Here is a 22,169-nt window from a genome sequence, read left to right on the forward strand (position 1 = left end):
AATACTGTTTTGCAGACATGAATGATTCATACAGAAAGGGTTTTTAAGACTCCTCCAGGCCATTGTCAAGTTAGATTGGCATAGGCAATAATCAGTTTTAGAAAGCAGTTGTGTCTTACTGACTTTCAATGTGCTCTTTCTGGATTACACATTCTTTCCACATTTTCCATCTCACTTCCCATGGTATCCTCTGTTGGAAGACATTTGCATCATCCCAAGTCACTGTTGCATGTAACTATTATGTTACAGAGTTTTGGGCAAGTGTACTCAAGAGAAGTGATCCCTGGGGTCTTGCTATTTGTCCTTGTACATGAAATTGTGTGGCCTGAGGCTAAAGAAGATCTCCAAACATATTTTGAAGCTTATTTTTATAATGAATTCAGGATCTCACACGAGAAGACTAACGGCAGGATGATTTTATGAATTCTCTATGGAGTAGAAGAGGCTTGGATAAAAAGTATGTGATTATGAGGGATGACTTCACTCTTCAACAATGTTACAAATGCATGTCTTCACAAACACACACGCTGTGTATACACCTGATTATAGTATATAGTATAGCCACTTTCAGACCCATGTGCCCATGCTTACACTGTGGTAGACACATCTATTTTAAGATGTTCTCTTGGATTTTTATCTTCTGGCTCCTGCAGACCCTTGTTCTTGTGTTCTCTTTCAGTGCTTCTCAGTGTCATTTGAAAACACAATGGAATCGATACAGTGATGGAAATGTGGTGATTGCTGCATTTGTTTATCTTTATGACTATATTCACAAGGACGAAATGATTGATTTTACTGAAGGAGAAATTATTTCCATTCAGTAAGTGCTTTTAAAAAATGTATTCATTTTCAGAATTCAGTTTTCATTGTTCTCAAAGAAGTTTGGATGCTCACAAATGTAACTTTTATTTCTGATCCATGCATCCCTCTTTTGTATTCACATAATTTGTTTTCAGGTGTATTTTCCTGATCATCATTTTGTTCTCTAAAGATTAGATGATCGGTTTGTTTTTATTTATACTATTTAAACACTTGATACTTCTATCCTTTCTATCCTCTGTCAAGCCTTTAGCTGCTCAGAGGTGGAATATTGTCATGGTTTTCTCTGCAGAAGGAATGCTGAATTCATTCTTGACATATTACTTTTGATATTTTTCAAAATGTAGTTGTTCCACAGTGAGAAATAATGTCAACCACTTTAGTGACTCCAGAGTTCCTTATATGTGTTTCAGTGACAGGAACTGCATGTGCTGGCTGCTTCGAATTGGAGAGGAGAAATGTGAGAACTTAGAGCTGGGACTTCTTATATTACAATCCTTTCAGATGACTCACAATATTTTTCTTTAATTTAGATTGGAAATATTATAGATTCTGTCAACTTAGCTTATTTCCCCCATTTCATTCCTGTTTTAAGTATTTGCAAACCGATACAGTTATGTTCAGGAAGAAACTTGATGTTGATGGTGGCCAGTGAGGGTTGTTTCTTATTTAGTTTGATTCCTATAGGATTAGAGGGCACTGGCAAACAATTTGGAAGAATTGTATGGACTCTTGTTAGAGAGAAATGCACATGTATGATTCTTTGAGTAGGATGTAAGGTTTATTTTATTCCATTAATGTTTTTCTGTAACTGTAGGATCCCAATATTAAGATCTGAAATGGAGGAAGATGGCTTGCATTCAATTTAGAACACAACCCTATAAAGTGGAAAGGCAAAAGCATTTTCCCAGTGGAGAGTCATCTGATAGACAATTAAGAGTGAAGATAAAATTAGGTCCTTGCAATTTGATTGTATTTTTCATGAAATCCTGGTGGTGCTAAGTCACCAGCTGATGGTCAGTAGAGAAGGAAAAATGACCAAGTAGAAAGTGTTGATAATAAGATAGTCATGACAAGTTAGGCTGAAATGGCCACAGCCAATATGTCCATAAAAATCCAATTATAGATGCATTCTCTTGTGATTACATTTAGGAAGTGGGCTTAATTTGTCTTTTTTCCTTTTCAGTTTATTTTCCTTACATTTTATTTGGATATACATAGCTATGTTCATTTGGATCTGCATAACAGAAGGTCATTAAATGTGGGTGCAGTGATATTTTCCATTATAGTTATTTTTGTGGCTTAATCTGTTATTTGGTTATCTTTCATGTAATTAAAAAGATGATAAGCAAACAATCCTTATTTTCTTTTAGTGCACATGAAATTTTATAGACATGTTATAGAAATTGTGTTTTAGAATTCTCAAACTTTAAAATAGGAATAAAATACTATATGACCAAGTTATTCCACTTCTGCCCTCATTAGTATGAAACTACATATCCTGCCATGGATAGTTTCTATTATTTTGAATAAAGTTCTTATCATTCAGTTGTAACTTTAAAACATTTTTTTTAAATTTAAGTGATATTTTCCAAATAAATATACATTTTTTTCAATGTATTTTTATAGCTAGATATACTTTATGCAAAATTTGGACCATTTCTTCATGATGAAGACATTATATGATCTTTTCTAACTCTTCAAATCCCATCACTATTTCCAGTTGAAATTATGTATCATATGGGCTAGCATAAATACTTTAGGTCCTTTGAAGCGTCTTTCAAGTTCAATGAACATTTAAAATTTTCTATTTAAATATGTTATCATTTTAAATGTTATGCTCAATACTAGGTTTTATTATCACTTTACTTGTGTCATAATTATCATGTGCTTCACTCTTCAAAGGATACTTTCTCCTTTTAATTATATAAAAAAGACAATATGAGTGACAATTAATAATTTACTTAAAGTAAAAAGTAATTAATTACTTTACACTTTAACTATATAAAAAGACATTGATATGAGTGACAATTAATAATTTGTTGTTAACTATATTTGATTCTCTGCCTTTATTCATCAGTATTGCATAAATAAGTCTTAGAGCCTATGTTCATATCCCTAGGATACAAGAGGAGGAGCAGAACAAAGGTTAAGTACATCCTCAGGCCACAGTGAGATAGATCTCTCTTAACTTTTTGAACTAAACAAAGGGGTGATGTAGAAAAGGCATCATCTAGAATGCCTCAGAGAGCAGTCCTTCTAAGCGTCCAAAGTAAAAATGAGAGATGAAAAATTTCTGATCATAGTAGAGACATTGATGACAGCATTCATACTAGGAATGTGTTTGCATGTGGGATCACTTCTGCAACATATAAACTCAGATAGTGAGCACTACTATACCTCCTATTGAGAGTGTAGCTAGGAACATATTTGACACAATTTCCCCTCATTATAGGAAGAAAATAGGCAAGAAAATCAACTAAATACCCACAACAGGGTTTGCCGTGGATGTTAGAAGGTGTGATTTTTGTCACTGTTGTAAGGACAGTAGTTTGGTGGAAACATTTGAGACGCTTTGAATTGACCTGTGTAAGTTCAGAATAAGCTACTTTCTCTCCTCTATTACAATCTTTTGGGAAACAAGAGGTAAAGTTTGAACAAATACTTTTAGCATCATTATTAACATGAGTTTGTTTAGTAAGGTGAAATGTGAATCTATGCTGGTCTAGTCCATGTTCTAGAGCCTTCAAAAGAAGGTAAGTTTAATCAGTTGTTTGTTACATCAGACTCCTGCATAAAGAACAGTTACCTGGTGCTCTGTAAGAAAAGCTAATTGAAGTCCAAGGACCCCATGTGAGATTCCAGAATAATCTCCAAATTGATTAATTTTGAGACAGAATGCCATGCCATCCCTTTAAATCAGAGAGCATGAATAATTAGTGTACTGAAGGACACATTCTACCTGTGGGAAGTGCACATTGTGAAAGAGACAATGTTCCATAGTTTGTAAAAATAGCTTTTAGATTTGACATGAGATTTGAGAGATTCCTTGGTTTTTCTGAGCTGTTGATAGACACTGTGGTGCTGAAGTAAGCCATAGTCTTCTATGGGGAAATTGAACTCTATCTATTTAACCCAAGGACAATCAGAAGTGAGAAATTATTCTTTAAATAACATTTCATATAACTAAGCATAATTTTTGAGGACTGCTATTCCTTAAATTGCTAAAGAGATACATTGAGCATTTTAATGGTGATCATACTTTACTGGTGTACACTCAAGACTGCATAATTAGTAAAACTTAAGTTCTGTTTTTGTTCTGTAGAGGCCTATTGAGAATTCAGGCCCAATCATTCTCTTGGGCTTCTGAAGAATCTCTGGTTGTTCAAGCCATTCATGTGCTACTATCCTTCTTAGTGATCATAAGTCAACAGCATTGCTTGGCCTGACTGTGACTTTCCTTGGAAGCACTGAGTGAACTGTATCACTGTCCTGAGTCTCCTCATTGTAGAATGGACACAGGGAAGAATTCAATCTAAATGACAGACAGTTCTGCATAATTGTTTAACTTATTCCACAAAAACTTTAATACCATAGGTATTACCTTTAAATCTTGATCTCCATGTACATTAACCCACTTGTAAGTTCATAACTTGAAAATGCCTTGTTGTTTTCTACCCACTGTGGAAAACTCCACATATCATAATCTTGATATATAAATTCTTCTTTTTAAAAACAATTTCAAAATTCACATCATTTTAACATTTTATCTTTGTTAATACCATGAGACACAATGAGCTTAACTCATAAGTTTACAAACTGTTGGGAGAATATTTTTTTCAGGAGTACATCCTAGTTTTAAATTCTCAATGATACCACATTTCAAATTCATACCTGTGCAGCCTAGGGAAGCCATAAAATTAATCAACTTACTTATAGAAAATTGTTAACTAGTTTCTGATGAGAGTGTTGGTGACACATTATGAGTCACATTGAAAATAATTTACTTAATGTGTACAAATAAAATTTTGCATCACATAGATATTTCTTCCCACTTTTAAAAATACTGGCTGGTCAACTCCTCTCTTTTTAAAGATTATTAACTTTTAACTAATCCTGTAGTAGTTACTTAGTCCACCAGATCTGAAGGTATGAAGATTGCTGTTGTTTAGTTTAAAAGTTAGGAAAGAGCTCTATGTTGGATCTTTCAAACTCATTTGTTCATTTTCTTTGTTTTTAATGAGTCTGTAGTAGTTAGAAATATCCTTAAAATCATTAACATGATTGATTTCTATATATGCATTCCTACATACATATATCAGATTTAAAATCACAGATATAAAATAATCATCTTCTTAAAAATAATTTTATTCTTCTGTAATACAATACATCACAACAACAGCTTCCCCTAGCTCCACTCCGCCAAGGCACCCCCACCTCCCCTCTTCCCAAGATCTACTGACCTTCTGTTTCCCCTCAGAAAAGATCAGGTCTCTAAGTTGATAACATGGCATTACAAAATTCAGTAAGTTTAGATTTTAAGCCTCATATCAAGACTGGGTGAGGCAGCCCAGAAGGAGAAATAATAATATCTCAGTAGTGGCAAAAGTGGCAGAAACTCACTCCTCAACTGTTACAAGATAACAACCATAGCATGTTTATGGAAGGCCTAGCACAAACCCATGTAGGCGCATGGTTGCTCCTTCTATCTCTAAGAGCCATATAAGCCCTGCTTGTTTGAGTCTGTGTGTTATGTTTCCCTGCTGTCCTCAACCCCTTTGGCTTCTACAATCCTTCCTCCTCCTCTTCTCCTGGGTTCCTTGAGATTGTCTAATGTTTGACTCTGGGTGTCTTCATCTGCTCCAATCAGCTACCTGAGTCAAGAAAGGGCTATATATAATAGGAGAAATGTCTTCTGGTCTAGGAGTAATAATCACTTAAAGGTAATTTTTAACTGTAGGAGTAGGGAACATGAAGGAGAACCAGAATTGGTTCTACAAGTAGAAGATTCAATTGGCTGATTATTTCTCTACAGTGTCAAAATACTAGTGGGTCTGCTATGTGGATCTCCTTATAGAAGATATAACCAGTGTTATCAGTTCAACTCAGCTTTTTCCCTAAGGACTTGTAGATCCACCCAAGACTTTTAGGTGATGAAACCATTACTTGCTATATATGCTGGAAATTTAAATTATAACCATTCCTGAAAAGATATAAAATTATTTGTTGGTAGAAATATGACATAAAAATTACAAAATTACCATTGCATTAAACTGGTAGGCAGTATGGTGTGAGTCTTGTTCAGCAATTCTGACAGAATGTTTCTCTAGGTTCAAGTTGAAGAATTACCAGTGTTGTTTGGCCTTCATATTTGCTACTGAAGAGATCAACAGGAACCCTCATCTTTTACCCAACACATCTCTAGGATTTGATCTCTATTATGTTGATAGATATGAATGGGATTTTCTCAGGGACGCTTTTCTTTGGCTCACAGGAATGAGAACCAACATTCCCAATTACACATGTAGAAGGGAGAACAAAGCTTTTGCTCTACTTACAGGAACATCATGGGCAGCATCTGCACATATGGGGAAACTGCTGAATCTCTACAAATATCCACAGGTGAGGGAAGTGAGTGTGAGGGAGCAGGTAAACTGTACTAAAATGCTGACATTTCAAATGTTTTCTTATGTAAAGGAGAGAGTCCTATCACTTGTCTATCAAAAAGAAGTCAGGCATTGTTTAGTAGCCTCATATACTTTGCTTGTGATAGAGAATAGTAAGAGTAAGGTTGGAGCCTACAGTGGGTGTTTAGAAAACTCTGTGTCTTTTCAGGATTCTCAATAAAAGTCTTCAGAAATGAGATAGTATTTTAAAATACCATGAACATCAGTTAGAGCCTACGAATCCCAAGTGCTACCTCAGGTCTAAGATTGTGTTCTATATCAATGTTTTCATTCTTGTTTCTGATTTTAAATTCCCTTCAGCTTAGTTTTGGGCCATTTGATGCTATCCTGAGTGACAGAAGCCAGTTTTCTTCTCTCTACCAGACAGCTCCAAATGACTCATCTCTGTCACTTGGCATTGTCTCTTTGATGATTCATTTCAGCTGGACCTGGGTCAGATTGGTCCTTATAGATAACCATAAAGGAATTCAGATTCTATCAGACTTGAGAGGAGAGATGCACAGAAATAGAGTGTGTGTAGCTTTCATGAAAATGATGTCTGAAAACTTGAGTTACTTGGACTATTCATTCAAAGGAACTATTGAGCTGCTCCTGATATCATCGACAAACATGGTTATCATTTATGATGACAACGAATCCTTACTTTTTATAATCCTATGTCAAATGCATTTGTTAATAGCATGGAAAGTCTGGGTCATAAATTCACAATTGGATGTCGGTACCATCAGAGAACCTTTTCTTTTTGATTCATTTCATGGGACTCTCCTTTTTGCAAACCACCATGATGAGATTTCTGATTTTAGAAAGTTGATGCACAAATATACCCCTTCTAATTACCCAGAAGACCATTATCTTGCTCTTATTTGGAATATGTTCTTCAATTGTTCTTTGTCTGTACCTGATTGTAAAATATCAGGTAACTGTCTGTCCAATGCTTCATTGGAATTATTCCCTTCAAATCTGTGAAACATGGACACGACTGAAGAAGCTTACAATATCTATAATTCTGTATATGCTGTGGCTCACAGTCTTCATGAAATGAGTGTCAAACAAGTGCAAATTCAACCTCATGTAAATGGGGAGGATAAGGCCCGCTCCTTGGAGGTAATGTCTCTTCCTATGTATTTTACCAATAGCAATGTGACATACTGTGTATTTACAAAAATACCCAATATACTATTTTACTTCATGGCAGATTTTACCAAAGATCACATGCCAAGCTGTTTGCAATTACTTGTCTAAAAATCATTACATTGCAGATAAATTGTGTCATTGGCAATAAAAAGGATGAAATATATGTATGTTAGTATCCACTTTGTATTACAAATGTTCTCAGAATCTCATAATAATAGGCTCAATTTGATACCCAATTCTGTCTAAATACATTTCAGTACAGAAATAGGTGAAGTAGATACTAAGCTGTCAAATGCTATCAGAGCTATAAGGCTTAAATGTTGAAGCAATGACTATGTTAGCTAACTGACCATTTTATTACACATTGGAATTCAACATCAAAATTTAAAAACTGAAAATTGATCATTTTCCTTAAATAATTGTCTATAGCTACCAATTGCAAATTTTGGATATTTGCCTCAATTAGCATTTTTGGGATATCCTTGATTTTCTCTCTCTCTCTGTGTGTGTGTTTGTTTTGTCATGCTTTCTTTTGACACTCACTTGAGGTGTAGAAACATTATGAGTGTGTTATTTTGGGGACTTTCATCATTAAAGTCATTAATAGCTTGTAACTTGCATTTCAGATAAGAGATTAAAGTCAGTGTGAGACTTTGGTTCTTTAGGTTCTGTTGAGTATTTATGGGACTAAATTCATCATAAGATTCTACATCTCTTTTAGCTTCTCCCTTTTCTCAATAAAATCCATTTCAAAAATAGTGCTGGACACAATGTGGTTTTGGATTCACAAAGAAATTTAGATGCAGAGTATGACATTCTCAACTACTGGAATTTTCCAAATGGTCTCAGAGAAATGATGAAAGTTGGAACATTTTCTCCAAAAGCTCCACCAGGTCAACAACTGTTTTTGTCTGATCATATGATACAGTGGGCTGTAGGATTTAGTAAGATGTGTTGAATCTTATATCATTGCATTGCATTACTTGTAAATAAACATTTGTTTCCTAATGTAATGTTTTCTGGTTCTTTATGAGAGACTATTTAATATACACAAAACAACTGTCGATATGATGAATTTTTTGTTGACTTATCCTGGGCAATATGATTGTTTATTTTTCTATACATTTCTCCCATGGATAATATTTCAAGTGATAAATTGATTGTCTGTAGTGATATATTGTATATCAAATAAAGCTTGCCTGAGGATTAGAGGACAAATCAGCCACTATATCAAACATAGAGACCATCTTTAAACCTAGTACATGGGAGGCAGAGTTCCATCTGGATCTCTGTAAGTTCAAAGTCACTATGTACTATATGAGATGGATTCAGTCTAGGAGTGAAACAGGCAGGCAGTGGTGGTACACACCTTTAACCCCAGTACATTGGAAGCACATGCCTTTAATCTGGGTACTAACATGGTTGGGTGGAGAGGGTACATAAAGTGTGAGGAGACAGAAAATAAAGCTTTCCATGAGAGTCTTTCAGCTGGGGATGTGGAAACCAACAGTCAGGCTGTCTTTCACTGAGGAAGCCTTTTGGCCTAGACTCTTTCAGCTGAGGTGGCAGAAGCAATAGTCAGAGGATTCATAGAGTTGGTGAGGTAAGACGTGAAGGTGTCTTGTTCCTTTGTCTCTATGATTTTTCAGTATTTCTGGCTCTGTTTTTTATTATATGTTCTTTAGAAATTTGAGCAACAATTGTCTATTTATTAAGTTTCATCCTTGTGCTAAATCTATAGTGCAAAGAGGATTAATTTGACCCTAAGAATTGGAAATATCAGTGGATAGTCACTTGCCCTTCGGGTTCCCAGCCATGGAAAAAGCATTGGAGCATGGAGGGCACAAAGCTGTAGGTTAATTAAATGTCTTGCTCCTGCTAAAGGAAACATTTGATCAAACAATCAAAATCATATATCAAACAGAAGCAACTTAAGATCTTAGACATAACAGGGTGTCATGTGGTAGGTACAGTCCATCAACATTTAGACAGCCTTGGCTGCAGGAGCCTGAGAAAGTTATTCACATTGCTTCTTCAGTCAGGAAGTAGATAAAGGTGAAAACTGCTCTTTACATTCCTTTTCCTTTTTTTCTGGCTAAAAAAATAGTCAATGATATGGTGCTACCTACTTTTAGAGGATGTCTTCCTTTTTCAAATACCCCAATATAGATCTCTCACACCATGTCACCAAAACTTGTTTTCACTGTAATTTGAAATCCTTTCAAGTTTGAAACAAAAGAGGTATTAAATATCACTATTATAAAAATTTTGCTCCCTCCAGCCATTAGAAAGCACACAGCAGGGACACTTTCTGGCATTCTGGTTGTCCTTCCAGACATATATTCAGTGATGTAACTTCAAGTCTATTTTTTTTTTTTTGCCTTACCTCTTACACTCCAAGAAATCTTCAAAGATTTGTTATCATTGGATCATTGTTTTAATACATTGAACTTTGTAAGACATACCATATTAAACTAGAAGTGTCAACACAACAATTTACCATTATAAATATAAAAACTTGCCATCTCATTGTTCAATATTGAAAAATAATCTATTTATTATCTTCAACCTTTCTTCTCCCTAGCATTTTCTCTCATGTATTTCATTCTCAGCTTCTTCGCTCTGTGTGCAGTGAGAGCTGTGTTCCTGGATTCAGAAAATCCCCCCCAGGAGGGCAAGGCGACCTGTTGCCATGATCTGTACTGTACTCCTTGTCCAGACAATGAGATTTCCAATGAGACAGTAACGGTCAGTGTAACGGGCATTTCTACCTCGCCACAGTATTTGTCAATGTCTAAGGAGGTGGAAAAGTTCATGAAAGATCAGTGATGATAATCCCTATTGTGTCCTTTAAAAGAAAAAAATGTTTCAGTTCATTGTATCATTTTAAATTGCAGTCTGGGCCATTGAAATTCATAACTGATCAATGCTGTTTGTTCTCTCTAGGCATTGGTCTTTGTACAAAACCACTTTGTCTGTCCTACTCTGTTGGCTTCAGTTTACTCCGGTATTAATTATCAACTTTCCATGTTTTTGAAAGCATTTATTTAGTTCATAGTGTGCACACTTTTAATGGTTGTGTCCTTATCATCCTTACTTTCATTATTCCAGTCACAGCTCTGGATTTATCAAAGATGTTCAGAATTTATTTGGTTTACATCTGGTTATATTTATAAATGTTTTAAGTAAGGATTGTTCATGTTGTTTTGTCTCTGAATGCTTTGCATGCATACATGTATGTATGTGAACCATATGATTGCTTGGGACACATGGAAGATAGAAGAGGGCATCATATCACCTGTATATGAAATCAAAGATGGCACTGAACCACCATGTATATGCTAGTGACAGAATATGGGCCCTTCTTAAGAGCAACAGGTGCTTTGTACCAAACAATCTTTTATCCATATTCCATCCTTTTAATATCTTGCATAAATAACTTTCAATCATTCCCTTAATGAATATCTTTCCTTCCTTGTTTACCTCCATCTCCATATGTGTACAGGAAGCATAATGCTACGTAACATCTAGGGTGGTGAGAGAAGTCTACAGCATGGGTATTAAATTCCTAAAATAGTTGTAGTACATAGTGTAGATTGTTACAAACATACCATGAGAATCTTCCATTGAGCACAATTTTTTAAACCAATGGTTGTTTTTGTATTATGGAATGGAATCTAGATTTGTATCACTTCTTTTATTTGATTAACCTAAGCCTAAATCAATTATAGTGCTCATTTAGTAACTTATACAAATGACTCTATTTTGTATAATGTATTAATGGAAGCATTATTGTACATAGAAGGTAAATTACAGAATACTGTCTTGTGACAACTAGTTGAAATGGCATCATCACTTCCATTAGTGTTAGTGTTGAGATTAACCCATGTAGAGATGCACTCTTCTGTTCCTACAGCAACTGAAAACTGAAGTGAAAGATTCTGTTTTTCATGGCAGATCTGGTCACAAGAGAGGAATCTTGTGTGGAAATACATCAAAGGTACAGGAAATAGGCATGCAGTAATTGAAATAGTGAATTTGAAGAGCACACATAGACAAAATCATGAACATGGCTAGAAAAGCAGAGAGGATTTCCTATGTTGCACAGAACCTAACTGATCTTAATAAAAGCTGGAGCCAGATATCAGGGTAAATGATGAAAGATCAGAGACAAAACAGCAAGCCTCAGCCTCTAGCTCTTACCTTGCTAACTCCTGGGCTTGAAAGGAACTGAGCTCCTGTCTCCTCTTGCCTTATATTCCTTTCTCTGCCCACCAATATCACTTCCTGTCTCAATGTCTGTGGTGATGGGATTAAAGGCATATGCCTCCCAATTACTGGGAGCAAGGGCATGTGATTCCAAGTGCTGGGATTAAAGATGTGTGCCACCACTGACCAGCAGCTATGGCTAACCATTGGCTGGCTTTGCCCTCTGAAATCAGGAAAGCTTATTTGTTAGAGCATACAGAAAATACTACCACATCCTATCATTATTATTTCTGTCTAATGAGAGTCTTTGTTTATTAATTTGAATATTTTGAATCAATATTCCTTTCCCCATACATGTAGAGATTTAAAGATTTCTTCATAAAAATACAAATTTTCTAATTTTAGGGTTTTTTAAAAAAATATTATTTTATTTTATAATTAATTTAATTTTACAAGTCAGCCACAGATTCTCCTGTCCTGCCTCCTCCCACTCCCCAGCCTTCTCCCCCAACCTACCCCCTATTCCCACCTCCTCCAAGGCAAGGTCTCCCCTGGGGATTCAGCTCAGCCTGGTAGATTCAGTTGAGGCAGGTCCACTCCCCTCCTCCCTACACCAAGGCTGAACAAATGGGGTGTCTTTTAAGGTGACTCATTAAAAACATGTATATTAAGAACGGCTGCCGGTGGTGGTGGCGCACGCCTTTAATCCCAGCACTCGGGAGGCAGAGCCAGGTGGATCTCTGTGAGTTTGAGGCCAGCCTGGGCTACCAAGTGAGCTCCAGAAAAGGAGCAAAGCTACGCAGAGAAACCCTGTCTCGAAAAACCAGAAAAAAAAAAAAAAGAACGGCTATACAGACCGTCAAGACTAATTGTGCACATAGATGCTTTGTGTTCATTGGCGGCATGGTAAGTTCATGAACATGTTACATTTATACATTGGAGGAAACCTAAATCCTCCCCCTCAAACCATAAAGGGTTACAGTTCAAGAAGACAATTCAAAATAGTTTGAGAAAGAAGAAACTAAAACAAAGCTGTTAAACGGCTCAAAACAGAGAATCTTACTCTTCAAATCACAAAATTACATATTTAAATCGCTATGAAATATTTAGCATGTTTTATATGCCCTGTGCTCTTTACTAAATAAGACATGGGATTATGGCTGTGATGAACTTATGCTCTGTTAGAAACCAATAGCCAGTAAATCCATGGGGAACTGAAGAGGAGTGCCTTGAGAGAGAGGATTGTGTGAAGTCACACAATGAAAGATACCCTTGAGAGCTTGTGTGGAGGTTCTAGCAGGGGAGTGCAGCTACTTGTATACACATGATGGAGGATTTTTTTCCTGCTCCAGTCAGGGAAGGTCCTCCTCTTTGAACAAGTGTGCACCTTCAGGAAGGATGTACATGGAGTGGTGAGGGAGGAAGGGGACACTTGCCGGCCAGCCAGATCACATGAATCAAGCCTGGTCTTCAGTGGGGTCATAGACAGAGCACCCTCAAACCATCCTTGCAAGGAACTTGCTAGAGAACTCAGATGCTGTGAGTAGTCACAGGTAGACACAGCACCCCAAGCATGTATGGATGATATCTTGAGATATTTACCTGTTAGTGAATGTGCAATCAGACCTATCAGTGAAGTCTAAGAGTGCTAACTTTACTAACACTACAGTGAAGTCCAGCACTATCATTAGAGGATATAAAAGTAATAAATATAAAACTATATGTCATGTTTTCACCTTTTTAAGCAATCAATTTGAAAATGGTCAAATATTATGTAGCATATGACTTAATCTTTTTAGGATATAAAAGTATTGTTTTAGCTTAGTTCTCTGTGTTCTGGTAGCTTATGAAGATTTGGATGCATAAATATGGCAATATTTTCTCAATAACTGCACATTCTGTTTATATAGGGGTATCAATTACTTTTACAGAAAATGGTAACTAAATATATAATATTCACCTATGATATCTTTATATACAACTAATGCAAGAAGCATTTGTTCATGTTTACATTGAAATAGCCCTAATATGTCTATTTCAACAACAGCTGCATGTGTGCTATGTAAAATGTACACGACTCCTCTGATTTGTGGAAGAATAATATATATGCATATTTATTCATCAGTTAGTTACTTTTCTTGATGCTCTGACGAAATACTTGACAAACTGCCTCTTAGTTTAAGAGTACAGATCTCATGGCAGCAGGAGCAGGATCTGCTGGCCATGTTGGTACTGTAATCAGGAAGCTGGAAGAGAGATGGACAAATTGTGCTCCAGTAGCTTTGTTTCTTTTTATGTAGTCTGGGACTCTAGGCAGTGGAAGGGTGCCCATACTCTCAGTAGGTTTAATACCATCCGCCATAGTGAAACCCCAACTGAAATGCCCTCACAAACTCACCCAGACATTTGTCTCCTCCAAAATTCTAAATTCCATCAAGATTAACTATTGCAATCTATCTCTCTTTATTTCTTACTTCCTATAAAATTATTAACAAATCTACTCTATGAGAGTATGAAGTCACTAAGCAAGAAGTGCCTTGTTCTTATTTTGGGAGATCATGCATATGAATATGTGTGTGTAATCAGCTTTTGGTGCCTGTAATAAATTCTTGACTTAAAAAGATAATCTTGGCACTAGCAAAATCTTGAATTCAATAAATTTTTGGTAAGAGTTCAACAAATACCAATTTGAAAAATTCAGTTTGAAGAATATTGAATATATTAACCAAGTGAAAACATGGAATAAATACATTGATATCTATATATTGTTTATTTTAGATATAACTCACAAGTTATCGTTGGGAAATATTAAAAAATATCACACCATCACAAACTAAGACTAGTACAAATGTCTTATATTACAAGGCAATGGGGGCACATGCCTTAATCCAAGCATTCTAGACGCAGAGGCAGATGTAGATGTAACCAACCGTCTTATTAAATAAGAAACACAGAACCAATGCAAAGAAGAAAGCCAAGAGGTCAGAGCTAAGAGCTAAAACCTTACCCTTTCTCCTGTGGTGGTCCTACCTCTCTGAACCAGAGCTATTTCCTGTGTGTCTATCTTTTTATAGTGTTTCTGTTCTGCCTTCTCATTTGTTGTAAACCCAGCCACATGACCGCCTCATCACGGCCTGTCTGTATAGACCTCCAGGTTTTCTATTGATTGGTATTGAGATTAAAGGCATGTGCATCCAATACTGGCTCTATCCCTGAACACACAGAGACTTACCTAGCTCTGCCTACCAAGTGCTGGGATTACAAGCATACGCCACCACTGCCCTGTTTTCCTATGGCTTGCTAATAGCTCTGACCCCTGGGCAACTTTATATATTAACATACAAATAACATTTGAATACAAATAAAATATCACCATAGGCAGACATATGTATGAATGAGTTTGAGTTGAGGCCAGCCTATTCTACAGAGTGAGTTCCAGAACACTTGTGCTACACGAGATCCCTGTGTAAAAAACTAAAACTAAAACAAAAACAAAAACAAAAACCTTTTACACCTATCTGTTAAATAAACCTTTTCTCCATGCAAATGACTAAACACTAAACAGTTTCACAGAGGGAAGTTTTCAGGCTATGAGGAATCTAATGATTCTCATTTCTGCGTGAACGTTCAGCAAATTAAGAAACTGGAGAATCCAATTAACTGCATAAAAATAGATAAATTTTGGGCCAATGACTGAGAACAACATTACCACAAAGAAATTTGAAAGTACATTTTCCTGTACTGAACTCATATAACAAATTCACACTTGACGTGTTTCACAAGGGTGGAGTCTAATGAATAAATTTGGTCTATGCAATTTAGGTTAATAATTTATTATAATATATAGGAGAAGATTGCCACTTAAATATAAACATATTAAGTATGAAGAGGTAGAGAACAGAATTGTTCACATCAAGTCCCAATAAAGACAATAGACAGGATCAGTTTGGAATTATTGATTTCAGACAATTTAGGAATTTTCACTATGGAAGACTAATTTATTGAATCTGAAACAATGAAGGGAAGAGATGTAGGTAACATGCCAGACAGCTGGTGCTGGGAAGGGGCTTGGGATAAAAGGGAAGTCAGAGCACAAACTCGAGATAACATTTATTCCTGACTAGATTTGGAAGTGTGAAGTGTCCTGAAAGTCACTATTCCGACACACAGCAGAACCACTGCCTCCAGAAAGCTGTGACATTTCTGTCCTATGAAGACCCCTTGGGAATGGTACTCACTTGCATGGGCCTGGGCTGCTCTCTACTCACAGGTGGTGTTCTTGCTGTCTTTGTGAAGCACCACAACACTCCCATTGTCAAGGCCAACAATCGGGCTCTCACTTACATCTTGATCATCACTCTAATCTTCTGCTTCCTCTGTCCATTGCTCTTCATTGGTCACCTCAACACAGTCACCTGTATCTTTCAGCAGATCACATTTGCGGTTTTGTTCACAGTGGCTCTCTCCACTGTCTTGGCCAAAACTCTTACTGTGGTTCTGGCTTTCAAGGTCACCATTCCAGGGAGAATGAGATGAGGTGGCTGATGATATCAAGGGTCCCTAACTTCATCATTCCCAACTGCACCCTCCTCCAGCTTGTACTCTGTGGAGTTTGGCTGAGCACCTCTCCTCCATTTGTTGACTCAGATGCTCACTCTGAACATGGGTTCATCATCATTGTTTGCAACAAGGGCTCAATTGCTGCCTTCCACTGTGTCCTGGGATACCTCTGCCTCTTGGCTCTTGGCAGCTACACTATGGCCTACCTCTCCATGAACCTACCTGACACATTCAATGAAGCCAAGTTCTTGACATTTAGCATGCTGGTGTTCTTTAGTGTGTGGATCACATTCCTTCCTGTGTATCATAGCACCAAGGGGAAGGTCATGGTGGCCATGGAAATGTTCTCTATCTTGGCTTCCAGTGCAGGCCTCCTGGTTTGCATCTTTGCCCCCAAATGTTACATTATTTTGTTAAGACCAGATAGGAATTCACTGCATTGCATCAAGAACAAGGCACATTCTAAGAGAAATTTCCAACCTACAGCTTAATCCACATGTTTTTTTAAAAATTATATGTAAGTCTTTAAGACAGTTTAGCATCATCCCAACAGTCATATGTAGTGAATGTTTCTGTTTCATATTTTTTTTTGTTTATTGGTTTCATGTATTGATGAAATCAAGATTTAAGCTCTCTTCTTCAAATATGATTTATATATTCCTCTACATTAGAAATTTGAGTTTTATAATGTTCATTTTACTTGTCTATTAGTACTAAAGAGAAAAGAAGTGAGTTGTATATTATTCTTTATCTCTTCAACATTTCATAATTCTGCCTGTAAAGTAACAAATGTGTTCTTTCAAGAAAAGCTCAGTTTTGACATGAGTGAAATATTTTGCCAACTGATTGCTTAATGACCCACATGCTACAGTAGAATGAAGACCAATGTAAATCTTTATATTATAATCAAAAGTTGGATATCAGAAAACTGAATTCTCTAGACAACAGATAATTACAGGAAGCTTCTTTTAAATCTGTGAAGAATATCAATTGCCCATCTGTGTCCAGATCATCAGAACCTGTACTCAGATCTCTCCCTGACCATTGATATCCAAATAATAGTTTTTGTACTGCCCTGTTCACAATTCTTCACTTTAGATAAAATTTTGTATATTATTTCAATTGAAACTGTGTATTGTGTGAATCCTGAACACTTATGGATACCTTTTTCTCAGGAATTCATCAACATTTCATAAAAGCCCTCAAATTCTCTCTCTGAGAACAACACTTTTTGATCCTCCCTTTTCTAGTGTACTATAATTTGCATAAATATGTAAGTCTTCTGTGTTGTCTGCCTGCTTGTATATTTTCATCTCTAACTCTCATTAGTAGTACTCAGTGTATAAACTTGCAAGAATAAAGCCCAGGATAAATTATTTGAAGCTGTACAGTTAAAGTAAAAACAAGCTTGAATCTGTCTTTGGGAATTGGTTCATTTGTATGACTATTTATTTATTCATCTATCTATCTATCTATCTATCTATCTATCTATCTATCTATCTATCTATCATCATCATCATCATCATCATCATCTATCTATTTGCCTATCTATATATACTTCTCTAATATTTTACATCCCAAAGATAATTTCCCCTCATTCCCCTCTTCCCAGTTGCTTCCCCCTAACCTTACCTCTCCACCAGATCCATTCCCCCTCCATTTATCTTCAGAAATGAGCAGGATATCAACAAAACATGGCGTATCAAGTTGCAATAAGACTAGACCACTCCTATCATATTAAGGCTGGATAAGGCAACCAAGTGGGAGGAACAGGGTCCCAAAAGCAGACAAAAGAGTCAGAAACAGCCCCTGCCCCCACTGTTAGCAATCCTACACAAAGACCAAGCTGCACAGAGTGTTCAAGGACTCTACATTATTCCATTTTGAAATACATTTATTTCATAAAACATATTGTGATCATGGTTTTTCCTCCTTCATTTACTCCCTGATCCTTCCTAGTTATCCACCCAGCCAATTCCCTGACTTCTTTCTCTGTATTTTTTAGAGAACAAACAGGGAAATAAAACAAACAAGCCAATGGAAAACAAAACGAATCAAGATAATGCATGAAAAATCACATACAAAAGCAGACATACCGCACACACACAAGCAGACACAGGTGTGCATTTGCAAGATATGCCAGTGCAATGTTGGCACAAAGCTTGGGGGAGTAATCACCACCCTTGATTTGACTTTAGGCCCCTAGCAAGAGGTAGAAAGCATACCTCACACTGCTTTGGTGAACAAGCACCTTGGACCAAACAAGTCAAGTATCTATTGTAAAACAAATGACTACTGTTCTAATAAAGGAGTATATCAATAGAATGATTACTAATGATATTCTGGCATATGTCAGTGTCTTGCTCAGTTTCCTCCTGCAGGTGATGGAAACAAGTACAGATGACACCCACAGGCAGACGTTATACAGAGAATGAGAGAATATGGGAAACTCAGCTCAAAAATTATGTCTCCATCAATTCCTTCCCCTTAGGCCTAAGAGAACCTTGTGGCAGATGAGGTAGAAACAGTGTCATAGACATAAGGGGTAGAGGACACCATGAAAACAAGGCCCTCTAAATCAACAGTATAGATGTAGATATGAAGTCCCAGAGACTGAGACAGCATGCTCAGGGCCTACACAGTATAGATTGCATCACATGGAGTTTTAGAATTGAAAGGAGACGTACACACATGTGGCCACATGCCCTTACACAGTAGCTATCTGTTTGCAAAGGAAAATCTGAGTTTCTCCTAGGGAGTCTCACAAGGCAAATAAACAGCTTTTTAGAGTAAGATGCGATTCCAGCATTAGATGGGCAACAGAAAACAAACTCAAAAGAATGTTTAAATGTTCCTTGTATCATAGTATACTTTCATGACTTTTCCTTTTTCCCTTTTTACATTCTATCTTATATTTTATTTTATATTACATATATATTTTTTAACTCCCTTTTTTACCATACAGTTATATATTAACTATTTACCCTTTGTGTACATACTATGGCTCCCAGTTAGGTGTTTTATAAGATTTTAGAGCGTGTGAACAAATGGGTCCCTGTGTCTGTGTTTCTTGTGCTTTTTCTTGGGCAAATTTCCTTCTGGTGGTTAATTTTTTCCATTCTGATGTGTTAATTTTTGTTTTATATTGACTATATTATTATGTTATATAAATTATGCTATATTATATTTTATTACTATCCTTTGGATGCTTTTTGGTTTTCTAATGCTAGAAAGAAGTGGGGTTGCTCTAGAACAGAGGGGAGATGGGTGGAGCTGGGAGGTGAAGAGGGATGGAAAACCAAAATCATGATATACACTAGAAGAAAAAATTATTTTCAACAAAAGAAAAAAAGTTTTTTAAAAATGTCATAAAAACACATAATTGAAAATCAGTAAGGTCAGCTTGGCAAATAATGCAGAAACAGAATTATGAGACAAAAATATTTTAATATATTACTGATTTTGACTTCATTTTTTATTGAAAATAGGTTTTGTTTTTATCCTGTAGTTTCTGACCATGGTTTTCCCACCCTCAGCTCCTTCCTGCTCCTCCCCACCTCCCTCTCACCTTAATCTGCACCCCCTCTCATTGGAAAACAGCCATATAAAATAAATTAAATAAATAAATAAATGAAATAAAATAAAAAACAATCCAGAATAGGACAGACAGCAAAGGACCAGAAAATAGGGTAAACTACCTTTTACATAATTTTTTGTTACCATCTGTTCTTCAGCATGGGGCTTGCCCTAGTGTTTTTTTAATCTGTTGATACACAATGCTGTGGATATCACTCTATATAAATAAAACACTGATGGCCAGTGACCAGGCAGGAAGTATAGGCGGGACAAAGAGAGAGGAGAATTGGGGAAACAGGAAGAAGGAAGAGGGAGAGACACTGCATCCACCGCCAGGACAAGCAGCATGTAAAGATGCCAGTAAAGTGGCAGCCATGTGGCAAGGTATGAATGACAGTATGAATGCAATGCTGTCCTTCCTGGACAAGCGAGACACAAGGAAAGCGACCACTGTACTCTGCCAAGATAGGGTAAGATGGTCTTTCAGAATTCCTGCTTCTAAAAATGGTCTGTCAGATACTCTAGGCCTGTAGCCAATTTGAATACACCAACAATGCTAAAAAACATTAGGTGACTGTCCAGTGATTATTTTATATGTGGATTGTGGGACTGTGGGGCTTGGTGGAAGCTGGAGAGAAGCTCTCCAGCAACACACAATTAGAGAAAGGTAATTTTCCCATTAATTTCCTAAACAGATCTGTCTCTGCAGTGATTATTGAAGAAACTGGAACTTCTTAAAGCAACTTACTTACGAGAAAGTCATCATAAGAGAAGTAGGAATTTCATACCACTAAAATCTGGGTATTACACCGGTGGTGGCGCACGCCTTTAATCCCAGCACTCGGAAGGCAGAGGCAGGCGATCTCTGTGAGTTCGAGCCAGCTGACTACAAGTGAGTTCCAGGAAAGGCGAAAAGCTACACAAGAGAAACCCTGTCTCGAAAAACCAAAAAAAACCAAAAAAAAAAAAAAAAAATCTGGGTATTACAAAAGACTAAATTAGAGACAGGACAGCAGTATCATGTTCCAAACACCCTGAATTTCGGATACACTTCCAACATCTAAGAGTAGTGTTGGGATGAGCTGATCCCCACTTCCACACCCCATACTTTCTGATCTGCCCTAGTAAACACACTACCTCTGCTCTTGTTCAGCTCCACATCATGTATATGACTTTCCCCAGCAAAAAGCTAGCCTAGATGCAGCATACTCTCAAGGCCAGCTTACAGGCATTATGAGCCTGCCTTACACAGCTTACAGTCCAGAATTCTGTAACCTTGGTGCACATTACTTTGACCTGTTTGTGTTTGCATCTTGTTTGGCTTCCTAGTTGACAGAACATTTTAAAATATCGTCTTATTCTGCCATCATCTTAACCTGCAGCCTGTTCATGTAGTAGTATAGTAGTTACATATAATAAGGCTACTATTGATTACATACATATAATAGTTGTAGACTCTCTATTTTGGGACTATTATTTATGAATATGCTATGAGTCCTAATGCACTTTCAAGATTTTGTTATACTATTAAATACTGGATTACACATATCATGTGATAATATTTGAGTAGTCTTTGGTGAGAGACCTGAGGAAAATTTACTATATCTATTTTTTTTTTTTTTTTTTTTTTTTTAATAAATAAAAAAAAAAAAAAAAAAAAAAAATATATATATATATATATATATATATATATATATATAATAGAAACAGGATATTCAAGGTAGAAAGTCCAGTGTATTAAATTCATAGAAATGTTGCACATGAGTCCTCTTCATCAATAATTACAATTCCTCTCTGGTGGTTGAGGACAAGAAACTACCTGTTTTCTTTGTTTTTCATATTATCCACTAAGGATATAATTAGAATCCTAATATTTTAATCAACACATCCCTTGGATTTTATTTCTACTATGTCAAAACCAGCCAAATGAATGTTTTTCAGGAAGCAACATATGCATATATTGGGAGACTGCTGAATCTCAACCTATTCCTATAGGTGAAGGAGGAGGTTGTGAGGGAATAGGAAACCAGAATTCCTCTGGTGATACTTCCATTTTCTACATATGAAAGGGAGAGAGGTTGAGTCATTCTTCTTTCAAAGGGAAGTAGTCAGGCATGCCCTGATGCAACCTTATGCACTCTGCTTGGGACAGTGAAGAGAAAGAGCCTGGAGTTAACACAGGTA

General features: G+C 36.4%; 1 pseudogene; it reads left to right on the forward strand.

The window, feature by feature from the left end:
• The first annotated feature begins 491 nt into the window (after nt 1-491).
• LOC114682209 lies at nt 492-16,900 on the forward strand (annotated as a pseudogene).
• The last annotated feature ends 5,269 nt before the right edge of the window (nt 16,901-22,169 follow it).

Source organism: Peromyscus leucopus, chromosome 23, assembly GCF_004664715.2.
Source record: "Peromyscus leucopus breed LL Stock chromosome 23, UCI_PerLeu_2.1, whole genome shotgun sequence".
Classification (NCBI taxonomy): domain Eukaryota; kingdom Metazoa; phylum Chordata; class Mammalia; order Rodentia; family Cricetidae; genus Peromyscus; species Peromyscus leucopus.